Source organism: Oculina patagonica, chromosome 4 (genome assembly GCF_052425735.1).
Source record: "Oculina patagonica isolate OP01 chromosome 4, crgOcupat, whole genome shotgun sequence".
Taxonomy (NCBI): domain Eukaryota; kingdom Metazoa; phylum Cnidaria; class Anthozoa; order Scleractinia; family Oculinidae; genus Oculina; species Oculina patagonica.
Window position 1 is genome coordinate 58162973 of NC_135761.1, and position 14596 is coordinate 58177568.

General features: G+C 37.8%; 2 protein-coding genes and 1 long non-coding RNA gene across 9 annotated transcripts in view; all 3 read right to left on the reverse strand.

Moving 5' to 3' along the window:
- Positions 1 to 14596, reverse strand: part of LOC144650899 (uncharacterized) — a 217039-nt gene that overhangs the window by 122711 nt on the left and 79732 nt on the right. For both annotated transcript variants that reach the window (XM_078510687.1, XM_078510684.1), the window contains exon 2: positions 899 to 962. The gene's annotated coding sequence lies outside the window, so the exon portion shown is untranslated. The remainder of the gene's footprint in view (positions 1 to 898; positions 963 to 14596) is intronic.
- The window catches only part of LOC144650892 (uncharacterized), a 136523-nt gene that overhangs the window by 42122 nt on the left and 79805 nt on the right, over positions 1 to 14596 (reverse strand). The window lies entirely within an intron of this gene.
- LOC144650871 (uncharacterized) lies at positions 11256 to 13274 on the reverse strand. The gene is made up of 2 exons (XR_013570213.1): positions 13075 to 13274; positions 11256 to 12974 (listed from the first exon to the last, which is right to left on the reverse strand). It is a non-coding gene; the product is annotated as an uncharacterized LOC144650871 (long non-coding RNA).

A 14596-nucleotide genomic window follows, 5' to 3' on the forward strand; every position in this document is an offset into this window, starting at 1 on the left:
CTTAAAGCTGTCTCAACAACAACAGTTTAACCTGACATTTGAGACGTCACGCATTGCGCGTGATGAATTATTCTCGGAACGGTGGTAGCAAAATAAAATAAACTTGTTCCATCTTTGGCCACAAAGATGGAACCTCAAATTTGTTGGATACTTACGTGTTGAGTGGATTTAACTGCAGTGTGGAAAGTTTAAAATGATTTGTTTTGGCAAATCTTTGTAAAAGTTTGCTTTTTGTTTCGTAAGTTATTTCCCGAGTTCAGTGGGTCATAGCAACTTTGATTAAGACCTTTAGGACTTAAAAAAAGCTAAAACAGCAGCGATAGCGGCATCGAACAACAATGACTTGAAACTCTCAAAAACATGGAGTTTAGAAGATTTCTCACTAAATCTTCACTACTTTCACGGTATTATTTTAGAACTTTTTCCTCATTTAGCCTTCACAAAATCGCATTTTATTCCAGAAACATTCAAGATTTTCAAAGAAAACACCCAATGTTTCTTGATCGGACCAAAATCATAAAGCGTACTTTCAGCCAAACATTTACAATTATCCTCCCTTCTTCTCTCGATCTCCCGTTGTGCTCGTTGGCATTTCTACCGATAGGTACCACTAGTAATATTAGTATTAGTGTAGGTTTTAGTTTTTAGCAGTGTCCCCTAATTAGTATGGTGTTTTATCCAGGCTATAAGGTTTTTGACACTTAAATAAAGTTTCTTATCTTATCTTATCTTATCTTATTAATACAGAGTTAGAGTATTGCAAATGTATACATTGCATTGCTCAGAAGCTGACATATATTTAGAGCTACATGTACATTCTGAGATCACTTTTGAGCTACAACAGTAATCATGCACAAGTCATGGCAATAAGCATTCTTCAGATTACAAAATAACCAACCTCACGGGTTAACCAGCTGGTATTCATATTCAAACAGCAGCAGAATCAGCTTCCAGGTTATAAACTACAGTGTTTCCTGTGAGGATATAATTATGTTTATCATTATATAGAGGATAATACATGGTTGCGCGGAGATATGAAATTTATCTTTGAGTGCGCTCACTTGTGCGATATCGATGTTAACACAAAAAGATAATTTCATATTTGCAAGCAACCATGTATTATTCGGTTCATTATATAACCTACTAATTGTGATGTTTTTGACGATTTTCCGAAGATTTCCGACCATTTTCCGAAGATTTCCGAAAATTTTGAAAATGTTGTCTGAAGGTCATATGGATGTTTCGAACGTTTTCCGAAAACTTCCGAAGATTGCAGAGGAAGATCTGAAGAATGATGTTTCGACTAAATATCGATAAACTTTGGCTTTTTGAGAATTGAAACATGGCAAACTCTGTGAGCTGATTGGTCAAAAATGATATCACACATGTGGATATCATTTTTATCAACACATGTGTGATACCGTTTTTATCAATTTGGTACCACTTGCTATACCACTGCAGTTTATATAATAACATTAAATAATTATGGTGATAAACAGTCCTCAGGATTTGAAAATAATATAAATTTGAACTAACCTTTAACAATTAGAGCTGCATTTTTAACCAATGGACAAACAATGTGTGAGTCATATTCAAATGGCAGCAGAATTGACTTGCTGGTCACAAACTAGTATACCATAAAAAATATAATTAGCAATTGTTATTAGACATAGTGCAGTATAATCCAGAGGATAATTTTGTGAGTTATTGTAAAATTGGAGGTGGACCCATCAAAAAGTCAATTTATGAACATGATCCCTGAATTGTACAATTAACAATATCAACATCACGATATCGACATGTGAATATCACAGTCATATCAAAATCATATCAACACAATAACAAAAATATCGTATTAAAATCATATCAACGAAATGCACCTCAATTAAATAACAATCTGAAACAAGAATTTTGTGAATGGTAAATAACAGCAGGTAAACAGGTAAATAACCCCTTGAAGCGTACAACATGGAGAAAAATGACTTGACAAACTTCCACAGAAGAACTGCTGCTTAAAAAATTACTTAAAATTTATTTAAAATTTCAATCAGATTTTTTTTTAAAGGAAAAGGCAAGCGCTGCAAAGATGCTTTAACAGCTATCACATCTGTTTTAAAGGGATAACTCAAAAAATTAACCATTAGTACAGGGATGTAAATAATAGGTGGAAGGCAGTAGAAATAACCACCTGAAGATTAAATTTTTCCAGCTAAAAGATTGTGTCTGGTTAGATCTTTCTTTCCACCTGTGATCAAAAAAATTTTGTTTGTTGGAAATCTTAGCTACATCTCTGTTAGTAATAAACATTCTGCAGAATCTAAAGTGTACTTTAGGATTGACTTACCTTAAAGAAACACTGATCATTGTATTCAGATCAATGGCGCTCAATTCACTTGAAGGTTGACTACATACTGTGAAGAAAGATAAAATATTCTATGTACAGTGTAACACGGCAAACCAATGATGTAACATATATTTAATAGCACAATTATCAACTGGAACACACACATGCCATTCTCTGATTTTTCTCAGCCAATAAGAAGCAGTGAGTTTACTTGTGCACATTTTTGCACGCTTAGTAACAACTACATGTCATTCTCTAATTTTTCTTGAGAATAGGAGCAGCTGCAGCCTAGTCCCTAGGCATTCTCTCTTGTTTCCGTGACCGTGCAAAGCCTTGGACGGAGCTGGCGAGTGTTTTTCGGTGACGTAACCACTCAGGATGGAGACCAGACTCCCTTCAACTGAGAACACCTACAGGTGTAGGACCTAGGCTGTTAAACCTCTTGGAGGTCCTTGGAGGTCCTTCTTTAGTTTCTTAGTTTTCCTGGCGGGGGCAACCAGGGTTGTCGCTAAGGGCTGACTGCCGGCTAATTTTACCGGGTGAAAGAGAACTTAAATCCGGCTAAAATTTTGCATGAAAACTAAGACTTAGGTAAACTTTTAGAGCTGCCAAGGCCAGAAAGGCCAGCTGGGCTTGTTGGTGAGCCAGATTAGCGTTTTCTTAGCTACATCCCTGGAATACATAATAAAGATGGTAAATTTTTTACTACAAACTTGATGAATTCGACATTGCTGATCCTAGCAGTATGCAGGACGCGTGTCACTTATCAACCTACTGAAATGGCCCAGCTCACAACGAGTCTCTCGTAGCTCAGTTGGTTAGAGCGCCCAACCGGTATCTGGGAGGCCATGGGTTCGATTCCCGTCGGGGACTCAGAATTTTTTCTTTGTCCCATGCTCGAGTCATGTTGAACACTTCATCTTCATTATTTATTACCGAGCTTAAAATTTACCATCTTTATTATTTACTACAAACTTGATGAATTCGACATTGCTGATCCTAGCAGTATGCAGGACGCGTGTCACTTATCAACCTAGTAAAATGGCCCAGCTCACAACGAGTCTCTCGTAGCTCAGTTGGTTAGAGCACCCAACCGGTATCTGGGAGGCCATGGGTTCGATTCCCGTCGGGGACTCAGAATTTTTTCTTTGTCCCATGCTCGAGTCATGTTGAACACTTCATCTTCATTATCCCTGGAATGTTGGGGAGCTATAGCCTCTCTTGCAATAGTTGGAAATAGTAATAAATGTGCCAACTAGCAAAACCTATGGCAAACAATCAACTTAATAATTAAGGTATCAAACTGCATCGAGGCAAAAGCCTGAATTCGTACAAAAAGGATATTCTATTCAACAACTGTGAACTTTAAAATACCTTATTACACCTGTTGCACCATTTTACCCTATTAGGGCAAAAGAACGCACAAAATATGCTACCTCAGGACAAAATACAGTCTGAGCGGAACAACAAAATGGCCGGACTAGATGACCCAACCCAAACTTAGTGGAAAAAATAGTGAAATAATAAATCCCTTATTCAATAGTTTAACACATTTTTACGCAATTCGCAAAATATCCGCGTGTATTATATGTTAAACCATCCAATAAGGTGTATTTGTTATACATGTATAGCTAGAACGTTTTCCCGAAGAATCTAGATGTCTTTTGGTCATCTTCGAATATGAAGGACGAACAACAGAAAGTTTTCCCTATAAACAGCATGTACTCTAATTGGCTAAATCAAGGTCACATGACATCTTACAATGAAAACTGTTTCGGGCCAAAAGTCTCTGAGTGGGCAACATTGCAAAATCTATGATGTCAGGGGTAACAGTGCAATGTTGCCCACAAATGTTGCTACATAACAAAACACTTAAAAACTAATCCCTCAGGAAAAACAAGTTAATTTTGTTTTCCTTAAATCCCAATGTTTCCCCTGTTGAACATTGAGATTTCTTATATTCTATCCTGCGAAACAAAGCTCACTTGCACTGTATAGGAGGAGTACTCCCCCCTCTTTGCTCTGCAGGACATCCTGATACCAGTCCTGCCATTAATGTTAATTCAGTCTTGTCATCTTTTTATACATAACTTCAATCAACCACCAACCAATGTAAATTGTATATTCTATTTTCTTCCAAATCAAGAAACGGCAACTATTTGGGACTATTTGCAGACAAAAATGAGTCAATTGCCTCCATGCAGAAGGGTGGGAGTTCCATCAACAGGAAATCAAACTGGTACAACAGATTGTTCGATTCTGCACTCTAACAAGGGAGAGAACTAAATAACCTCTCATCTAAACAGGCTAATATAGATTTAGGCAAGCCTAAAAGCGGAGCTCCCCAGTTAATAATTTTGCACTTTATTGAACTCTGAATTCTGGCCATTGTACAACTTTAAGGCTAAGAATTTTTTATTCGTTTTATTTTTTTAATAAATAATAGTTAATATTGTTCCTTATTTCTTTTTTACTGTGTCCAGGGGGGGGGGGGTACTCCCCAAAAATTACTATGGGGGTGTGCCGCTGAGTTGCTGAGACTCTGGACCTGTTCCAGAGACAAAAGGTTCAATTTGCGACCCTGTTCCAGTCAAACACTGCAAAGTAGGTACCCTGTTCCAGCAATATCCACAATGGAAATATATGAAGATAGATGAAAGGGGCGGAGTTTCATAGCTATACTTGATAGTGTTCAATCATGATTCTGGGAAAACAATCAACCCTGTTTCAGAGTCAAAAGGGTGATTTGTATACCCTGTTTCAGAGTCAGAGAGGCAAAAAGCATACCCTGTTGAGCGGCACATACCCGTATAGCTCTTATATGGGAGTACCATCCCCCCCTTCCGGGTACCGTGTACAGCAACACCAAATAAGAGAACAAACAAAATCAATCAAAACGTTATAATTCCACCGACAGCATTAAGAAGTCTGGATGGGAAATTATGTTGCAAAACGGACAATTATGTTACCTTCGTGTAGAAAAAAGGAGGGAGGAGTAGGGCTGCATGTCGGGGTAGATAGGCATATCACATGGTAAATTAGGCATTTTTGTTGTTGCTTTACCAGCTTTAAAAGAAAGAAAATCACTTAACATTTAGAGTATAAAGGAAATAACAAACATCTACATTTATAATAAGGTTGATTTTAATTTTTTTTCATTCACTCATTTATTTATTTTCATTTTCACTATTTGCCTATATTTTAATTTTGAATGGAAATGGCAGAAGTTATAGCTAAGGGTTTAGAGCACATTGCCCAAACCAAGCTAACTCCAAGCAAACCGGAGTGAAAGCTAACCACTAGCAGACTACAGTGAAAGCTAACCGCAAGGAAACCGGATGAATAAAGCTAACTGCGAGCAAACAGGGGTGAACCTAACTCCGAAAACAAAGAAGTGACATTCTGTCATTGCACCGAACAGGGTCAACCCATCCCCAACCCACCCCCCCCCCCCCAAAAAAAAAAGAAGATGATAGCACCTTATTTACTTTTACATGTCTTTTGACTCCCCTTCCTCTTAAGGGGTTTCACTTCACTTACAGAAAAAAAAAGCAAAAATTCTGGGAAGCTAGAATATTGTTTGTGAGTATTGTTTGAGGTGCTGTCTTTTGACTCCCCTTCCTCTTAAGGGGTTTCACTTCACTTACAGAAAAAAAAAGCAAAAATTCTGGGAAGCTAGAATATTGTTTGTGAGTCTCAAACTCAGTTTTTTTATTTGATTACGCAGAAAAAAAATAGAATCATGTTTGCTTGTGTATAAAACTATGCAAGAAAAAATATAACATCAATACTTTGACTATTCTTTTAAAAATTTGTTTGTATTATTGTCCACATTTTTTAGAGTCATGTTGCCCATTCGTCATGGAGTTCACAAAGTAAGCAAGTGAGTCACAATTTGGTTGCTACATGGTACCTTATGGATACTGCAAATTTTATCTGGCTTTAGAATATTTCACTTATTTTAAAAATATAGCTGTTCTTATAAATTGTACACAGCATACAGTACATAAGAATGAAATTGGTAATGCATATTGCTTGCAATAACAATTTTAAACTCACCTATACTTTAGAATTACAGTACCACCAGTTTCAGCATAACCAATCCAAATTCAAATAATTACATTGCTTTGTAACTCCACTACCTCCCCCAAGGTCAACCAAAGATCTTATCATATAATTAGACAACTACATGTAAGTCCTGTGTAGTTGAGGGCTCAAAACATTTGGACACTTGCAGGTCATGTTAACTGGCCAAACAGATTTAAGCTTGGTCATATGTGGTTTCTTACCAGTCAAAACATTGAAAATAGCAATTTTAAACTACCACCATTTCTGCCATTACTGTTTTGGCTGCATATTTTTGAAAAGATCACTTCATAATGCCCTTGTTTCATCTAACAAGATGTGAAAGTGACAGGTCAATCAAGAAGTCGTTTTCTGAAGTACACTGTAAATAGGTTAACATTTAAAATATAAATTTTGCTTATTTGCAGCTTCTCTTGATTTTAATTGACATGTAATTTACTAGTCTCTTAAAAATAGCGTCATGACGACACCCAAACATCGAGCTGGATTTAATCTTTCCTGTTTTCTATTTATGTCCTTGTCCTTGTCTGTTTTTGTGTCTGTGGCTCTGCAAACTCTGCAACTCGTGTTAACCCTGAAAAAAAGTCAAATGCCACAGATTAAATTAAAATTGATTAATTGGCATCAATATCAATAATTTATAGGACAAAACACTTAACTCAAGCTTGTTTAACTGAAGCCAAACTACTGGATGCAAAAGGATCCATTAGATATTTAACAGAGATGTATCAGCACAGACTATTTTTTTACTGATAACTGCGAAGTCAACTAAATATTTTAATAAACTCAAAGCATCACTGCAAACCCTAACACCCCCTCTTAATTAAAAGGTTTGGCCTTTAAACAACCCCCCCCCCTCCCTCCCCCTAGCCCTTTTGGAACTTCCATTGACTTTACATGGGATGGATCTGAATATTTGGGTTTTCCTTGGTGTAAGAACCTGTGAAATATTTCTTTGTTTTGGAGCTATTGTTTTCCTGCTCCATGTTGTTTTGAGGTTCTTTGATGCCTTGTTTCAATGGTTCATACACGAGGATGAGCTGGATATCTGCCATAACCACACATTGGAATTTTAAAAGGAGTTTGTGAGGGGAGGTGACATTCAAACCATTTAACCTTCCACAGTGAGGCTAGGGTATAGATATTTTCTGGTACAAGATCTAGGCATTTCATGAAAACATACTTTTAGTGAAATATTAATTATTTAAATTGTCTACTAATACATAAATGTAGTTGTTTTGAATGTCATTGAGGAGAGACAAACTAACTCCCAACATTTTTGGTTTTTATCAGTGGAAATTGTACAAGATGGTAAAATATCATTCCTGCCGTGGAGTTGTTATGAATATGACAAAAAATTATGGATTTCGAGTTAGGATTTCGAGTTGGATTTCGAGTTGGATTTTCGAGTTGAATTTTCCAGTTAGGATTTCGAGTCGGATTTTCGAGTTCGGATTTCGAGTTCGATTTTTTTTGACAAAGCAAAACCCATTACAATTATTGAAAGCTAACCGTAAACAGGCTAACCGGAGTGCATAGTAGGCTAACCGAAGTAAATAGTAGGCTAACAGGAGTGTGTAGTAGGCTAACCGCAGTGCATAGTGGGCTAACCGGAGTGTATAGTAGGCTAACCGGAGTGCATTGTAGGCTAACCGGCGTGTATAGTAGGCTAACCGGAGTGTTTAGTACGGTAAGCAACTCGAAAATCCAACTCGAAAACCCAACTCGAAATCCTAACTCGAAATCTTAACTCGAAATCCAACTCGAAAATATAAGAATATAACACTAGCTAAAAGAAGGATTGACATAAATAATCTATTAAAAACCACCACACCAGCTCTAATTAATAGCCCTGTTTATAAAAATAATTTATAAAAAATTCTGTCATATTTAATGGATCTCATCAAATATAATTGGCCTCTTTCGTTTATACACTCAGTGTAGTGACCCTTCCTTCCTACATGGGATATTTAGCTTTTCTACTTGGGGATTTCTTGTTAACTTACCTGTATAGAAAAAAACATTGCCACATCATAAAAGCTTTTCTCCTAACAGTAATACTTATAAGATTTTCAAAGATACACACTCAACACTGTCATAATGATAGTCAGTGTATTAAAGTTTGCATACACAGCTGCATACAGTGTCTAAAATGGCATGAATTACAAGTAGAGCGAACAATTGTGTTTTATAAAATTACTCAAAATAATTAACTAAGATAATTTTATGTGGAAATAAACGCAAGAAATTCGCAACGTAACGATCTCTTGGCGTATTCGTCCACGACTCCAAAATAGTTCGTTCAAACAAATTCCAACAGCGAGTAAATAAGAATAAATAGATGACTTAAAAAAACTAAAACACTAAGTTTAGCTGGGAGTTTCATTATAAACAATTCAACTTAATATAAAGTTCTGTAAACCAGAACCACTAAACCGAAGCAAATTCACTCATAAAGCATATAATTACAGATTTTCACAAAAAACATGGACTTAGTGTCAGTAAAGTCAAAGTTTGTTACCTCATATTTGAAGTCGGAGAATGCTTGTCAATTCAGCAGGGCAAAGCTTTCAACCAGCTCATGCCAATTAATCGGAGGCGAAGCGGCCGCAGTTTTTCGTATTATTATCCAACTGCGTAGTACAGTATGTTGCCCTATTTCCCGGACACCCCTATTTCCGGACACTTCGACTTAAAAATTTCGTATATCGTCGTAACAGTAAAATTAAGTTAAACAAAAAGTTCAGAAGACTTAGCGATTAGTCTGCTTTCGTTTGCTCTTTTTTCGGCCGAGCTGCGCTCCGTTTAGAGGGGAAAATTCAAGTTTTCGTGGAGGTAGGTAAAAATTATTTTCTTCGTAAATCCGATTTTTACAGCGCGTCAAACTACATCGTTTCAATAAAGCGCTCTGCTCTCGCAAAGTGCGCGATATATTATATTTATTTATATATTAAAGTAAAGGTAAAAGGACTAGGTTTATCAGCATATAATAAATTTTCAGTTTTCGCTCTTAATTTCCGAGCACGGTCACCAAAGAGTTAAGTTGAATTTTTGATGAGGTGTGCCTAATTCCGGACGCATACCTACAGCAAACTTGTTTACCTATTTGAAAACAATTTTATGGAATAGGTCTTGAAAAACAAGCATTTTTGTAACTGTCTGTGCTGTATTAAAGCTTCGATACCTGTTTTGGTATTGATTAATCTTCCTTGGCGAACTTCGTTTCAAGTGGCTGAAACATTCGCTGAACATTGTTTACGTCAATGGCCTGATGATTTCCTCGCTAAAATTGAAAGAAAAATGCTTTAAATTTTGCCTGAAAGACAATTTTTCAGAAGAATAATCCTTTATTCAGCCTATATTTTGCCATGATCGGGAATAATATTTCCGAGAGAAAGGGAGTATTTTCCTCGTAACTATCGTCCGGAATTAGGGCAACTCGTCCGGAATTAGGGCACCGAATTTGACCAACTCTTTCCATGATTACAAAGAAGCCAAAGAGATTTAGAAGATAAAACTCCACGACCTACTTACCAGCAGTGGAAGCTACATTGTGGGTAAGTTTCAGCTCGTAAGTGCTGTTTTGAAGCAAGATATTACGGTAAGTGCAAAAAGTGTCCGGTAATAGGGCAACATACTGTACATGAAAGCTATAAATTATACTCCAGCACCACCGACCTTTGAATTATCTGCGAAGGTCTATTTCAGCCTTTTCCATCCGTGTAGCTATTGACACTTTTTTCCTTCACTTCAGTGAATTGAGTTTAGCTCAATTAATCTCCGAGTTGGTCAGCCGCCGAAACGGTAGAAACTCGCTCGCTCGCCAGCTGTTTCGGATCTCCCCGTAAGCCCTTATCGTTTGCCAGAACTTCCATGATGTGTAAAACCTTTAGACGGGGTAGACCGAGAAATATTTACGAAGACATTTCTTTTTCCTGCTCACTTTCTCCTTGTGCTTCGTTCAGCTTACAAACTGTCCGGGTTGTTCACTTTGTCCTTCATGTAAATCTGAATCGACTCACTTGCGCCCGCGGTCCAATAGCAATGCCATCACTTGGTCAGCGGTCAACTTCAAAAAAACACGCGACCTTGACCAGTTCTAAACCTGAGCCCGCGATATGGTCATGTGATACTGGTCAGCGGATACCTTGTTTTGACAGCTGTCAATTGACCATAAAATGGATGTTCAATATCAAAGATCTTAGTCGTTGACCTCACTCATTTCTGGTTAACCAAGGAGGCAGAAGATTGTCTCCCCCCCGCTTGGGTTGCGATGGGACTCCCCTCCGCCTCCCCGAGAGTCTGTAGGCGAGCGCGGGGCGCGTACGCCAACCCAATCTCCCGCACGAAATTGTAGACAGTCTACAATGGTAACTCCAGACAGATAATGTACACAGTCTACATTATTAGATTTCTGAGAAAAGACTGGAAGCGAATTCGCGGGGTTTCGTTGCGTGTACAAAATGGCCAACCCGTACGCAACCAAAATTTTTCGGCTTCACGGTTTGACAAAAATCATTACCCGCATTACCCATGGTGCTCCGCTCCGCGCGCGCTGGCGCGCGCTGGGGAGCTCCGCTATCAAAAAACTGACGTAACGTCAGGCACAAATGATAAACGCGAGGACAGCAGACATTCATTCTATAGCGGAAGTGATTTGACTTCTTCGCAACACTCCCAAAAGTATTTATCTAAAGTTGAACCCTACAGATGTGGTTACTGTATGTATACATACCTTAAGACCACAAGTGTCTACACCATAGCTTAATAAGTTCTGATCAAAAGACAGAAACTGTGTCCAACTAAACGCAGCAAACCACTGAAGCAATAACCGGTATGCAATGCATACTAAGGCGAGGACGTTCCAGTAAAGCAAGACAGTATGTTAAAAATTCCAGACAAAGAACTGAGAAGGGACCTTTCGGGCTTCGTTTTTTTGTTGTCCTATTTCAGACTGTGACATCACTCTTGAGAATCACTACTTTCAAATTCAGAAAAAATTCTCTTGGTATTCAGCATCATGTGATTTTGAAATGGGCTACTTACACTGACAAAGCCAAAAATGTCTATTGAGTGAAAATGCGAGTCCAAAAGATGTGTGATTTACAGCAAGGAGCCCAAATGTGTGACCACTTTTAATTAATTAGCATTCTTTCGTGCAAGGCAAAAATTGTTAGTACATTAAAAGTGGTCACCCTTTTGGGCTCCTCACTGTAAGTCGAAAGTTGAGACACTGAGACATTTGCTATAAAAGTGGGGGGGGGGGGGAATGGGTTTGTCAGGGAAATAAAATTTTAAAATACAGTACTTTGTTTCCGGTGGTGTTTTTAGTTGTGCATTCCAAGGAAAGGTTAGTTTCTAACCAATGTTACTGTAATTAATAAAAGGCAAATTGTAAGCTGCTTTGATCACAAAATTGGCACGATTTAATTCGTAAAACTCTAATAAGATGTCTTTTACCACGACTTTTCACAATGGAAGGCAACATATTTTGTAACTTTACTAGACAGCTAGGAAACTTCCACAACTTTGACAAGAATAAAATGTCTTGAAATAATGTATCTAGATTGCTTCTTGTTTAAATGTGGCTTAAAGTTGTCTGCACTGACTGTACAATCTGTAATGTAAATTTTGTGCAGTAAGTCCAAAAACTTAATATCACTTAAAACACGCAGTGCAAGCTTAAGGAAGTACAAGTTTCCAGGAAGTAAAGTTGATATAGCATCTTGATTTACTCTTGTTAAATTTAAATGGGGCTGAAAGTTGTTTGCACTTTCTGTACAATTTGTGATGCAAGTAAGTCCAATAAGTCCAACATCTTGATACAGTACATGTGGAGTCTAGGAAGTAGAGTTGATACAGTGGTTTGCCAGTAATGAATTTGAATTGAGAGTCTTTCAGTAGCAAATCCAGAGATGTTTTACACAGTTTATTCTTTTAACTTCGGTGTTATTGCTACATGGTTTTCGCTGTGTTTTGTTTAAATATATCTGCCATTCATAGTGAGGATTGGGCTTTCTATATATTGCATAGAGGCAGAATAGAGGCCAATAACCAGTTCCAGTCAAAGCAGTTCCAATGCAATAGCCACATTCACACATTCATGCTGCTTCTTGACAAAGTGCAGATTAAACATATTGAAGCAATTAGGACAAAACACAGCTGTCAGTGGATTCTTTGAAAACTGTATTTTGGATGTTTTCTGTTGTTTTTTAATTCTGTTCTGTAAACATAATAAAAGAAAGAATCAATTGTTAAAATTGATTGCAACATTGCAACAATTTATTGCAACATAAGTAGTTACTTAAAATTTTCTTTTTTCTGAAACACATCTTTCTACATGTACACTATGCTTCTTAAATCATTTACTAGTTATTATGGTCTACAAAAATGTATATACTCTTTTTTGGTTGCTATTAAACCACCCAGCTTTAAGGTCACTTTAGTGTGTCTTGAGAACACCAGTTTGGACTCTTGATTTATCAGTATTTATTTAGATTTGTATAAATGTGATCAATTGTAGTTCTTTTGTCAGTGGTAAAGCCTGAAATAAGTTTGTTTCTATCCATATTTTACAATCACTTGTTTATAATTATTTACTGCTGCTTTGCACACCATTATTAAGATCAATGTTGAAATCTGACCTAGTAGTATACGAAAACGTTCTGTTGACAGAAGGGATCGCGAATGAAGCTCTCTCAATGCTTAGTAATCTATAAATTCCAGCAAATTAAATATAACAACATCTAGCAGATATTTAGCCTTTTAAAATCGTTATTTTGATTCCATAAATACTTTGTCTATTACGTTATTCAATAAAGTACATGTACAAGCAAACTGATATAAATTTTTGATCGCTCACCTCAGCAGTTGTGGCAATATATTCTTCTGCACTTCTCCTCTTCAGTTAAAGCTCAGGTTACAATGTCGCCAGTAGTTCAGATCACAAATATATATCAATCCTGATGTTTAATTAGCCGTGTTTATATTGCTTTCAATGCTTTATATCCAGTTCAACTTCAGTCTTGAAAGGCAAAGGTCTGCCGAAACAGCACTCGCCAGCTGACTCCAAGCTCGTAAACCACAATTTAGTTCGGTGTGTCGATAAGGTTTTTGTGTACTATGATATCTCAATATGTTTGTAAGTGAGCGCAATTTAAGCTACTAATCTTACTTCGAGTCAAGGCTTCTGGCTGCGAAAAAGTCTCGAATAACCAAGATGGCGGAGGAAAACAATCTCAAGCCATATTCTTAGTTACCAATCCCCCCTCGGTTCGAATCATCACATCGCCCGTTGTAAACCCAACCAATTTATCGCTTCATAACATAAGGCTCGAGACTAACGTCCTCGCCTAAAAATGCAGCAAGCGAAGAAGCTGTCTCGTTCCAGACCCCAGCGGACGCTCGTCCAGAACACTTGAGTCGGTCCCAAGCTTCGAGTTAAATAATAGAATTCGCGCTAACGAAGCCTGGAGCCCGGGTGGGGTACTCAAAAAAGTTTTATACGGGGAGGCAACGCCCCAAGTTCTAACCCCTTACCCTTTTATATACCATTTTTGACAGAAATTGTACCCCTTTCGTATACCTTTAACTGAAAAAAACCCTTTCATGGCGGGCCCCATACACCTAAGAGACGTGGCGTGGACTTTAAATAGGACGTTTTCTTGTCATTTTTATGTAGCGCTTAATAAATTAAAATAATACAGCCATGAATTGCGTCTGCTCGAAATATTTTAATTAAAGGCCCTTTTAAATAGCCAAATGACAGATTCCTTTCATATACTTAAGCTCGTGAAATCCCTACCCTTTTATATACCTGAAGCCTGAAAAAGGTACCCCTTTCGGGCGGAGCCTCCCCGTATAGGCCATTATAGGGAGTACCCCCCGGGGCCTGGAGGCCCGTTTACACAGGCGATTTTTGTCGCGCAACTCAATGCAATTTTTGTCGCGCCAAAGTTGCACCAAGTTTCAAACAGGTTCGAAACTACTGCTTCTCGCGACTTCGTCGCTCAAAAGAGTCGGCTTGTGGCAAGTCTACACGCGGCGATGTTATCGCCGCTAGTTTCACTGGCGCGAGCAAACTCGCGACGACTTCATCAACTTCGGCGCGACAAAAATTGCATTGAGTTGCGCGACAAAAATCGCCTGTGTAAACGGGCCTTGAGA